The sequence below is a fragment of the Lepisosteus platostomus genome, chromosome 9, assembly GCF_059453375.1.
Source record: "Lepisosteus platostomus isolate fLepPlt1 chromosome 9, fLepPlt1.hap1, whole genome shotgun sequence".
NCBI classification, from domain to species: Eukaryota; Metazoa; Chordata; class Actinopteri; order Semionotiformes; family Lepisosteidae; genus Lepisosteus; species Lepisosteus platostomus.
In genome coordinates this window covers 7,984,946-7,997,299 of record NC_142619.1, presented here as the reverse complement: position 1 = coordinate 7,997,299, position 12,354 = coordinate 7,984,946, and the positions used below count along the sequence as shown (strand labels likewise).

Genomic DNA, 12,354 nt, shown 5'->3' with positions numbered 1-12,354 from the left:
GCTGTACAACATTTTCTGCTCCCCTTTCTTGCTTAGCCAATAACATGTTAGAACTGAGCAGTCAGATGTGAGAAGTGTACATCAAGGAAATAAGTAAGAGATACCCAAAGGGAACATTTCAGGAAAGTAGTGGATTCAGTTCCTATAGATTACAGTAATCCCTCGCTATAGAAGCTTAATTTGTTCCTCAAAAATCGCTCACAAGGGGAAAACTCATATAACAGAAATTAAATTCCCATTACTTCCGATTTTATAATCTCCAGTTGGTTACAGAACTCCCTCAAACACCTATTTTGACCTTAATAAAAAAATCATTAGTCCATGCATAAACCAAATGTATTATTCCTGTACCATATGCACTTAACACACATCAGCCTTTATTATAAAAAAAGGAAATTCCTCATCCGAGAAGATGCGAGAAAAGAAGAATCTCAGCAATGCTTTCCAAGAGACCAGCTCATAAAAGTTAAAATCTGCAAGTTAAATGAAAAAACTGGTAAGAATGACTACATCTTGTATAAACAATAACTCATACAGTGCAAGCTCATACAACAAGAGATTATTGTACAAGAGAAAAGCAAGCTCTGTTAGACATATGTAAGTGAGCTGTTTACTATAAGGATCTAAACACAGACGCATCATAGGACAGAAGATTACTTACTTACCACTGAAATTCCACAACAAATTTTCTGAAAGCTCTGGTTAGAGGCTTCTAGTCCTAAAAAGCCCTATACTATGAAAAGCTATTTGGAAAACTTGCTGAAAAACACTGGTGTTATAACTACAATGGATCATCTCTGAAAAATTATGACTGCAAGGAAATTGTCATTTTACCAAAAGTTAAAATTGTATTATATTGCTTAATGTGTCTTCTTTATTGACACATATTGACACATATTCCTGTATGTGTGTGCATTTTCATGAATATATTATTATCCCTGTCACCTGTCTGTGACTTTTAACAAAAATACCCACTCCAAAATCCTGGTCTCAATATATTTCCACTTTTGTCACTGTAAAACGAGATTAAACACACAAAAATTATCATTTTGAGGGAACAGGTAGAAAGGTAGAAAGGGACAGAGCAATGACACCTCTATAGTGCGCACATTGTGCCCTGTAACACAGAGGCAGCTGGTTCAAGTCTGGGCTATATTCTTAACCAATCAAGACCACAATTCCCTAAGCCGTAAGACATGAGAGCAATACCTATGTCTTGTTTGATGCCCAAGATCTTGAAATACTAACAATGAGAGCTGAACCGATCCTCCATTCTATGTTGTAGGCTTTCCACGACTGAATGATGGTACCAGGACAGCAGCAGTAAGAAAAACAATCGACAACCGGCGAGCCCAAGCTCGAGACAGTTCTTAAATTTGAAAAGCAGATATTTACAAAATAACAAACGTGCGAAAAAAGTTCGAACCTACAGTATCTCATCCAAAATGACATTTCTTCTTCTTGTTCTTTCTTCTCAGTGATTAGCACTTGAATCTCGTCACATACAATTGTGCTGCTTCGACTTAAAAAGACTACTGTGTCAAACTAAGTTCTCTGAAGTGCTACAGCACACCAACATACAGTTATCAACACTTTGAAGAGGTTCTGTTCCCACTTTTTTCTAAACACTAAACGAATTGCCGAGCTCAAAGATCTTCTTTGGCTGACATAAAAGGACTATTAACTGGCTTGTAGAGTATTCCACATGGCCTTCTTTAATGCCAGAAGATAATTGGTGGGAGGAACTCAATGACAAACAGGCACCCTGTTTGTTTATAATGCTACAGCAATCAGCAGCTCAACAGGGGCCAAGTCCTGTTGTCCCATTTACCGGACGGATCGTATAATTAGCCAGATGTGTGAAAACACTCAGAATCCTAAAATAATGATCCTTAATGAGAGGAAATTGTGATTTGACAAGTGTTACTTAAACACTGAAGTCAATTAGAGATGTGTATGTTTGAATGAGCATGTACCAATTTAAAAGTGAATGCGAAAGTCTTAATTATTCATTTACAATCCAGATAAAACAAACAGCCTTTTTCGTTTGCTGAACTGATTGCTCTGGACTGCAGAGAGGTGAGAAAAGCTTTTATTTACAGTAAGTGAGCATCAAACCCAAGGATTGGCAAATTACAGTATTGCCAAGAATCAGCAAGGCAGAGAAAACACAAGGAATCTGGTCTTAATCAGCAGAAGGCAAAAACTCATTTTTTTCTGCTTCTTGAGAGCTGGTGTCTCTACAGGTTTTAAATTAAATCCAGCTTTAATGACACAGATTTGCTCAATATAGGGATGATTAGATGACATCATCAGCATCTACCAGTTCTTTATATCGTGGTGCTTCAAAATGATCTAGAAAACCGCACTGTTTGTCAGACGCACTGTCCCCCCAGGACCAGGAAAAAGCTGAGGTCTTAATCAGAGAAACCTTTTCTTTATACTGTATGTATTACATGACTAAATATTGGGTCACAGTTTCACAGTTTATGACTGAAAAGTGCTTGGGTTTTCAAAAGGTATTGAAAGAGCTGGTAACAGGCTAAAATGGTTATATTTAATCTAGTACCTTTCCATCAGCATGTGCTCTATGGATTGTGAATCAAAGCAGAGTTCCCCTTACTCCAAGCCAACCCATCTAATAAGACTGTCTATGAGCGTGTGCACCAGTCAAGACTGGTTATCTCTGCTTGTCCTTTAGGTATACTGCTCTCTATTCTTGTTTTTTAGCATGCCTCCTATTGATCTGCTTTGAGGTATTTTGACCCCTGCTCTCTGCTAACTAATCTTTTCATTGATTTTGCATACATCACTTGCCCCTCTACTCTCTCCACAAACATGCTGCAAAATGTAGGCCTTCTCTAAATGTCTTCCAGCAACCGCATTAGATCCACAGTCAGACACAAACATCAATGGTACTCATGAAGATCTTAACCACTTGTGCTTGTGCTGGTGCTTGTGCAGCCAGACATGCACTAGGGAGGTAACACTCATACAGCCATCAGCAGGGCTCATATGATTAATGAATTAGCTAAGATTGAGATTAACTCAGAATTTTGTTTTCCATTGCAATTCATATTAGAAAGCTTGTATTCCCAATACATTAAACTGCAAAATCACAGAGGACATGAACCAGAGTAGGAGTAAAAACAAGACATGGAAGCTTTGGGCAAAAACAAAATTAAGAGAAACAAAAGCCTGGTTATTTTAATGACTTCAGTTAAGCTATTCTGAAAATACAAGAGCACCTCTGTTGCACCTGACGATGCTTGAAGTCCAAGAGCTTTAGAGAGAAACCATTTTGCACTCCTTATTGGAAACCTTTCTTAACTGTTCTGGTCCATTAAAATATTATAACCATATACATTCAATAGTAAAGGTCAAGTATTTCCATCAACATAAATGTTTTAGATTCAAAATGGACTAAACAGTATGTATTCAAGAAAATGAACAGTGTGCATCCCAGGGATTTATCATCATCACTGAGCATCACCTTCTGCAGTACAACTTTCACTAGTCTTCTTTTTATTGAAATAAAAAACAAATCTCTTGTGTTTACACTTTTCATATCAGAAAGCTTCAGATTATATTTTTGAAGATTTGAAGGCAAAACCAATAAAGTACAATAAACAAAGTAGGAAATATGGAAAAATTACAGCACACCGACAAAAGTGTAATGTGTGTAAAAAGTCACAATCCATCTGAGACATGGTTTCATGACTGTTAAAAAAGCAATTACAAAGACAGACATAAAAACTGCACTGAATTACACTACCTTCAGCTGAAGAGTTTTCATTATTAACATATGGAAATAAATGTAAAAAAATCTCTCCAGGCTTCAAGATGACAACAACTTTCTATTCATATTTCCATTTATACTGTATTTCACATTTAAAGCTCAGAGCATGAGCTGAGAACAGCCAAGAATCGCAACTCTCATACACTGTGGCTGTTCTTTCAGCGTTACCTCCTAGAATTAGATAGCGGTATTCTGGCATAGTCCACACCAAATTTACACAGCTGGAGGCCAGCAGCCTAGAGCTCTGCATGTCCGGACTGAGCAGGCCACCCCTCTTCAAGAGAGTTCGCTGGGAAAAAAGCTGGATGGGAAGCTGACTGGTTCAAGGCAATGTGGAGGGCTCCGAGTGATAAGTAAAGCTTCATACCACACCTATACTCTACTCCTTATAAGGAAAGCAACTCATTCCAATCTCAGACTCAGATGCCAAACCTCCTGGCTTGAAAAGGAAAAAAAAATACATATAGAAACTCTGATACTGTTATGCTTACAAGACAAAAAAAAACAAATATACAGCATGCTTTCCTCTGGCACAGAGCGCCAGAAGCATATTTGTTATTTTACACCCTCATTTTCCTTTCACATCCTACGGCATGTTTAGTCTTTTTCTCAGGCTTGCAAATTCAAGACAAACCTTATGCTAAAACATGCCCACTGTGACTTTGCCATGTTCTATCAAGGAAAATCTGCATTCGGGCTATTGTTTGTCTGCACTCCCTATGTTCTGTTACATTCAAGCCTGATCGTAAATCTGTAAAATCAAGTACTGTAGATGCCTTGGATTTACAATAAGTCTGAAAATCACTGCAATCCATAATGTCTTGGACTACTGCTCTAATTGACTTAAGCGTCGACTGGCAGATTCCTTTAGCCCCATCCACCTGGCCATGCAGAACACACTGCTTTTCCCTGCCTGGACTCCGGAGATACTGAGTCCAGCCAAAGCTCTGATGTCATCACACAGGCGTGAGTAGCTGGCAGATGCCAGCTTCCTGGGCCACCCATAGGGAGCAACAGACCATGCTCCTGCCAAACAGACAAGACATGCATGCAGGGCAGGGGGGGACAGAGGGCTATGTTGCTATTTCAGGATAACAGAAAGCACGTAGTCAACACCAGCACTAAAGATGGTAATACATAAAGCAGAGATGCTGAAGAGTGCAAAGTATGGAGGAAAAATGGGAAAAGATGTACTGTATGTTCTTGCCTTGTTTCCTAACAGATGATCCCTGGCAATAGGAACATGTCAGGGTGTATCAAACTGGCACATCAGTCCCCTTAAGCTGGATACAATCAGACTCCCCAGTGCTTACTGCAAGGAGCTGGCAAGTTATATCAAGGCCTGGCAGCAAAACCCCTTGCCCTTCCAGATCTGGCGAGATTGAGTCAGCTTCAGATGAAAGCTGGTAAATATTTCCTTCTCCTAATAGCAAAGACAGACCACGTCACAGAGTTATATTTAAACATATATTCTTACCGTCCTGAACTTTGCCCCAGCTCTCAGTGAGAACAGCAGTACCTACAGACATGTTTTAAATGCCTGATGCTCATGAGAGTTATGACTATAGTCTTGAAATGATACGGTCATGATGTGCCATGGAAAAGAAACAAGACAAAAGAAAGGGATCTAGCACCCCAATTAGAAAGATTACAAACTGGAGGGGGCCATTCAGTTCGTCCAGCCAATTAGGTAATTAGTAGATTAACTGATGCAATGATCTCATCTAGGTGTTTCTTGAAAGAAGCCAGGGTGTCAGCTTCAACAACATTGCCAGTTAGCTTGTTCCATACTCCCACAACCCTTTGAGTAAAGTGAGTGCCTCCTGTTCTTAGTTTTCAATGCAATTCCATGTAGTTCCACTTGTGTCCTCTGGTTCATCGCTTATTGCTCATTCTGGGGAAATCTGCTGGGTTGTCCATGTTTTTGCCCATTTTGAATACTTGTATCAGGTCTCCTCATTATCTTCTCTGTTCAAGACTCTGTTCAGTTCCTTCATCCTATTGTGTAATACAGTTTAACATACTATAACATCCCTGAACTGAAATTCTACTTTTTTTAACTATATATGTAGGCATTTTGTTTGCCTTTTTAACTGCTTTCAGTTATAAGATGTCAATTACTGTACATGTTATAAGTAAAAACCTCTCTTTCATAAGTAGTCTCTTTCCCCTCAGTGTTACTGATTAGGTATTTATATAGTTTAAATATTTACTACCTGCAGTTGTCTACAACTACATTAAAAGCCATCTGCCAGGTGTTTACCCAGTCTTGAATTTTATCTAAACCTTGCTTAAATTTTGTTTGCTGCTACTATATCTAGCTCAACTACTATTAACTATTTCTCAAACAATTCTCAATACACGCAGTGAATGTTTACCACTTACATTTTAACAATTAACTTTTCAAAAGGCTTGTGAAAATGTAAATAATATGCTCAGTTTTCGCTAATGTTGTCGCAAGTTCAAAAAAGTCTAAAAGTTATATTAAGATCTACAATTAAACCCAAGTTAACTAATCCCTAGGTTTCTACTGCTATACAGATGATTTTCGACTCCAATTCCAATGATTGTTTCCTTAATTCTAATAATTGTTTTCACAACATACATGTACAGTGGGATTAATTGGTGTATGATTATTTAGTTCAGTTTTATCGCTAAACTATCACTATCAGGAGATGGGGAATTCTCTTAAATTTCTCTGAAACGTCTGGTAAATATAGTTCCTCTGCTTCTTCTATGTTTTCATTTAATTAATGAGGTCTTTCCTTGTGCTTAGTTTGGCAAGGTTATTCCCCAAATTTCTTATTAAAAGTAAATTTAGGAAATTACAAAAAGATTGCTTTTTTCCATGCCATTTGCAGAATCCTTTTAATTCCATTTGCCGTTTTTAATTTGCTGATGAGCTGCTATTATACAATATGATAATACTTTATAGTCTAAAAGGAATCATACAACAAGTAAACAAACATTACAGTATAACACGCATATACCCATCCATATTCATTTCACACCACTCCTACAAGAACTCACAACTACACCAGAACTCCCTCCACAATAACACTGTGCAGATACTGTATAACTCATCAGCCCCTCATTTTTGCACAAAAATCTACAGATAGCACACACAAACTATTGCTCCATTTATTGTGAACTAATTGATGGATTGAGCATAGGATAAGATAATTCCTTGTCCTGTTAAGCCTACATTAAGGAATGTAGGCTTAACAAATATGAAACTAGTTTGAATGCACGAGTTGATGCTCTTCATGCAAAACATGAATGTTGAGTTATTTATGATTATTTCCATTCTTTTCCTAGCTCGTCTGATAACCTCTCAAAAAGCCTTTGAAAATTTGTTTTAATTTTTGCAGTGTGGGGAATGCAGCCTTTACTGCGCTAGAGTCTCTAACCAGCTCTTTCTAACAGTTAAATAGCTGTCAAGAGAAATCAGATCAGATAAACTGGTCATCATGTGCCTCGGGATTTGTTGAAATAAAACATTTTTGGCTTATCCCTTTTTTATGGTTGTCCTTAAGCTTTTGGGGAGCAACATGGAGAAACTTCCAGCATAATTCCAAACAATCCACATTCACATGTGCAGTAGAAGTCTTGTGCTCCTGTTTCTGATGCCACTGTGCTTGAAATGCTGCAGGCATGTGTTAGCTCAGCCCTCCTGTTGACATCTCCTCTGCAACAGAGCAATGCAGTGTTGCATCTTTCCTTTCACAACAGGGAACAGCTGACTGAACATATTAAATGCTAAGTAGGGCGTAAATGAGGATTCACCTTCCTGGGAGACAAGACAGTGGGTTTTATGGCCATATGGCTCCAGGTTCACAGAAGCAGCTGGGGGGCCTTCAGGTGTTTGAATCCATTTCATAACACATTAGGGAACAGTACGTCTTGATCTCTTAAAGAGCAATGACATGTCAAAGTCCCACAATTAGCTCTTTCAAATTTGCATCAATGATCTAGATTCAGGGATGGTTAGTAAACTAGTTATGTGCACAGTTTCTACCAAAGTAAATATATGAGAAGCAAAGGACACTCAAAAGGATTTAGATAAAATTCAATACTCAAACACCTGGCAGACTGTAGAAAGATTTATTTTGATTTACGTCATTTATATAATGTGGGGAAGCAATAAAAAGCAAACAAGGTGTCAAATTAGCTGAAAGAGTAGAATTCAAATCAAGTTAAAAATTGTACAATATACTAGTACGACCTTTTCAAGGACATGCAGAAAAGGAGTCACTTAGTCACAACAAAGGTTATAGGAGTCTGAGCCAAACTGCCCAGTCATGCTATAGAAGCGGACTGTCAGGTTTCCATTAAGAAACAGCTGGATGAGATCTTTGGTTCAATTACTATAGCTCCTAAAAAACAAAATAAGCCAGATGGGCCGAACGGCCTTGTCTCATTGCAAACTTTATTATGTTATTAAGTATCTTACATAAACTACAAAACAGAGCCAAAAAAAAATCAAAGTCAGAATATACTTTGGGTGAAGGCAGCACAGAAAAAAATTGCTTAGAAAAATCAGACTTACAGTTAAGTAACCTACAATCCCCTATCTACTATTTCAACATGGAACTCCTATTGACCATTAACAGACTCAAATCTGATAGACTAACAGACTCTGCATGGATATCAAATCAAGGCAACACTGAAGACTTAATTCTTCAAAACAAGCTTAGGTGGTGACAGAAGAAAACTGTCTCTATGAAGTCATGAAGAATTGAGGTCATGTAATTCCGCACAGTCCATAGCGTTCTATTTAAAAATCTTTCAAATGCATGGTTGATAACACTGTGTTCTGCTCATCCCCATCACCGGACTGGCCTGATTCCCCAGAAAGAGCTGGAGAGGGTTGCTAGGGAAAAAGAAGTCAGGTCTATCCTGCTCAGCCTGTTACCACCACCACCACCTTTATGGAAGAGAACTGATCTAAACGCGTTTCCCCCAATGCTAAAACATTAAATTCCACATAAATGTGACATTTTTAACAGATTTTTTAAATGCTTATATTCATTAATCTGTCTGAATGGTCCTAACCTCTGGAAATAAACATGTCATATGTTTTATAACTGCATTTACTTTAACACTGCAAAAACACTAAGGTTCACTAGTCAATAAATTTGCAGATTCCTAATTTGTTTCGTTTTACTCAGAAGACACCACAAACATGAAAATGAAAACTGATTTGTATTCGGCTCAATAAACATCTCACAAAAACAATCATAACTTGGGCTTTACTATAGCGACAAATTTGTAATTGTGTATTCTTAAAACGTATACCGTAAAAATGATGTACAAAAATATGATAAAGTAATAAAGATGGCTTTGTGTGACATTATAGGACTTAGGGGGTGAGTTGTCACACATATATACTCGCATACACAAACCTGTGTAATCCAATAGATCTTCACCTCACCACCTACGACAAGAGTGCTCTGTCAGTTAATTCAATACTGCTGCCTGCCAACAGGCCTCTGTAAGCAGGGCTCTGGATATGTTTACTCTTCCCTCTGCCCCCGGCTGCCACAGGAAGTCGGCTGAGAGCCTAATGCCAGGCTCCCCGGCAGTTCTGCAAACAGGCCTGTGTTTGAGCAGCCCTAGGTAAACACTGCAGCAGATGACAGTGGTGTTGGTTAAAGCTGTGTACAGTGCTCACCCCCTTTCAAACACCATCATCTTCCCTTCAGCTGCTCCTGCAGTTATCTCCCAGTAGAGCTCACCAGCTCTTTGTGGCTTCAGAGAAAAAAACCAAAAACCAAACGCTCACATTCCAATGTGTTTAAACAGGCCTTTTCAAGAATGCCAGAGTTCAATCATCCCCCCTCACCAAAGGCCAGGGCAAAATTACTTTAAAATAACATAACTGCTGGCTTGATTAGCACAGACCTTCCAAACCAGCATTTCTTTCTTACAAACACTTTCATAAGAAACTGAATGAATGTATTTTTCTCTTACATTGTCACACAAAATCTCACATGCTCCACATTATTGAATCTTTAAATATTATTATGTCTATAACATGAGAACAGACTTCAAAAAAACTTCTCTCATTCAAATCACTTCATCTCAATCAAGGAAGCGTCCTGCATTAAATCGATAATTTCTGAGTCAAGAGCTCAGCGGTTGTGAGGAAATAAGTCTTACCATTCTTTGCCAGAGTTATACACAAAATGGCAAACAAGACCAGATAATACTGCAAAGTTCTGCATAACAGAAAATGGTTTCTGACAGTTTAACAAATCCAAACACTCACCTTTTACTGTGGTAAAACAGCTGTACAAGAAACATAAAATCTCACTGTACTTAATTAAAAATATCTGTATTTCTATCTATGTGTATAAGCAAAATGTTTGATTTGTCTAGAATTTATAAATATGAATGCAACAATCACTGTGACACTTGAAAAAAAATAATAAGCCTTAAGTCAAGAAAGAACAGAATGCACTACACAAAATCAATTGTGTAGAAGAATATCTTCACAGAGCTCAAATATACTGAAGGGAAACAGGAACAAATGCTCCACTTTGAAGCTGTATTAACCTAACCCAGGCACTTTAATATCTCTTAAAAACAATATACCATACTGAGGAGAACATGCAAGGCTGATAACATTGAACGAAAAATGCTTCCATGGGCAAAGATGAATCAGGAGGAAATTTTAAAGCCTAAGACAACAAAAGGACAGACAAGGCCCTATTTTACTCATTTTTGGCTTTGTGGAACATCCTTCACATTTATTACAGGAACTCTTTTATCTGTAATGACGAACTCATGAATGGAATCTAAATTTAAAATTGTTAATTTTCTTTCACAAAATATATATTTCAATAATACATATCTTCACAAGATAAGTGAATACTGTAATGAACTGAGACCACATTTTTACATCATGAGCCTAACAGTTATATAAAAGGTATTAAACATGAATAAATGTATTTAGATGCTTGACAGTAAAGTAAGAACTTCAAGATAACATGTGCAATGATGCATAAGAGCACAACTACTGCATTTTTTATATTTATGAAGCCCACAATAACACTAAAAAACTGCAAAATGTATCTGGAGAATTAGATACAGCCTGCTCTCTCCCGGATAAGAAATTAAATTCATCAAGGTTTTTTATTGTTAAAGCGTTTGTGCTAGCAGTGTCACAACAGACCAGGGACAAATGAAAGAACAACAGAAACAAAACACTGTACGGACCTACAGTGAAATATTGTGTAGTGATCAACATAAAATTATGTTCTGAATGATAACAGTAAAACCATACAGTAAGTGTCCCAAATATTTTCAGTTTCTAACATTTAGATAAAGCAGCTACTGTTAAAAAAAAAGATATCAATGATCAATAAAAGATTCTAACATCCTTCAAAAACTAAAATGAAATTCCAATCTAAAACAGAAATTGAACAGAAACCCAGATTTTACTAAAACAAGTTAGCAATGTAATCGGGTACCACTGTACTGTTGTGTGAATGTGGCCTGTATTATAATTCAGTCATATCAAAGTCAATTAAAACTTTAAGGACTTATATCAAAATTCTAATTATAACACTTTCAAAAACCTTCAAGTCATCAGGTTTTATACGATTGAAATGTCTGCTAAAAAGAGCGGGGTTGTGCTGATACATTAATTTCTGTAAGCCTTGAGTTGCTATGCCGTGCTTCATGATTGAATAGGTGTAATAAGCATTCCTTTCTCATTCCATTGCTTCAATCTCTCTTTTCCAGGTTGACAGCCAATTTGAATAAATTTCCTAGAACATGAAAGACATTTTCAAGCAAACTCTGTCTGTCGCCAGCTAGAGGTTAATACTTTCTCTGCCTCACCTTCTGACTTTTGGGCTGGTCACAAATTCCACAACCTTTTACTCATGGCTCTAGCCCTTAACAAGCAACAACTTCCCGACGGACAGTTCCGTTCACCAGAATCTCTTCCCAGGTGAAGGCAAACTAAAGCCTAATTCATCCTCCTCCCAAAGAATCAACTGTATACTGTACTTCACTTGATGTCAAAACACAAGGTTGAGTCAAACTCCCTGAAGCTTGACCTCCCAGACCTAATTAACTTCTTCAAATCAGTCACCTTTTTCCTGGAAACAAGATAAACCAAAAAGATTCTGCACAAAAGCCGTATAAAGTGCAATTGTTGTGCATTAATCCCATTAAGACCGAAAGCCACTACTTCTCTTGTGAGAGAGAACAAGCTTTAATTGTCAGCTATTCTCTAAAGGTGTACTGTAGTACTCTATGCATTTTTAAGCCAATCGTGTGAAATATCCAAATTGACAGAGGCAAAACTGCCTTCGTAATTCTTTGTTTTATTGTTCTTTGTTTCTTTTAATCCTGAACTCCAAGGAGGGAGATCTAATAATTGTATGTGTAGTGACATACATGTAAAATATTGCAAGCTTTTGCACTACAACAACATGGACTGATTTTAGAAAGCATATAAAACTACTGATTGATGGGAGAGTTCTCCAAATATGCTCCCATTAGATCTGGAATGTATATGTTGAAAGACTCCTGGGTGAGAA

At 37.5% G+C, this 12,354-nt stretch overlaps 1 protein-coding gene across 13 annotated transcripts in view; it reads right to left on the bottom strand.

Annotated features, from left to right (window-relative positions):
- LOC148654505 (ELKS/Rab6-interacting/CAST family member 1) overlaps window positions 1–12,354 on the bottom strand; it is a 341,414-nt gene that overhangs the window by 297,740 nt on the left and 31,320 nt on the right. The gene's annotated exons all lie outside the window — the stretch shown is intronic.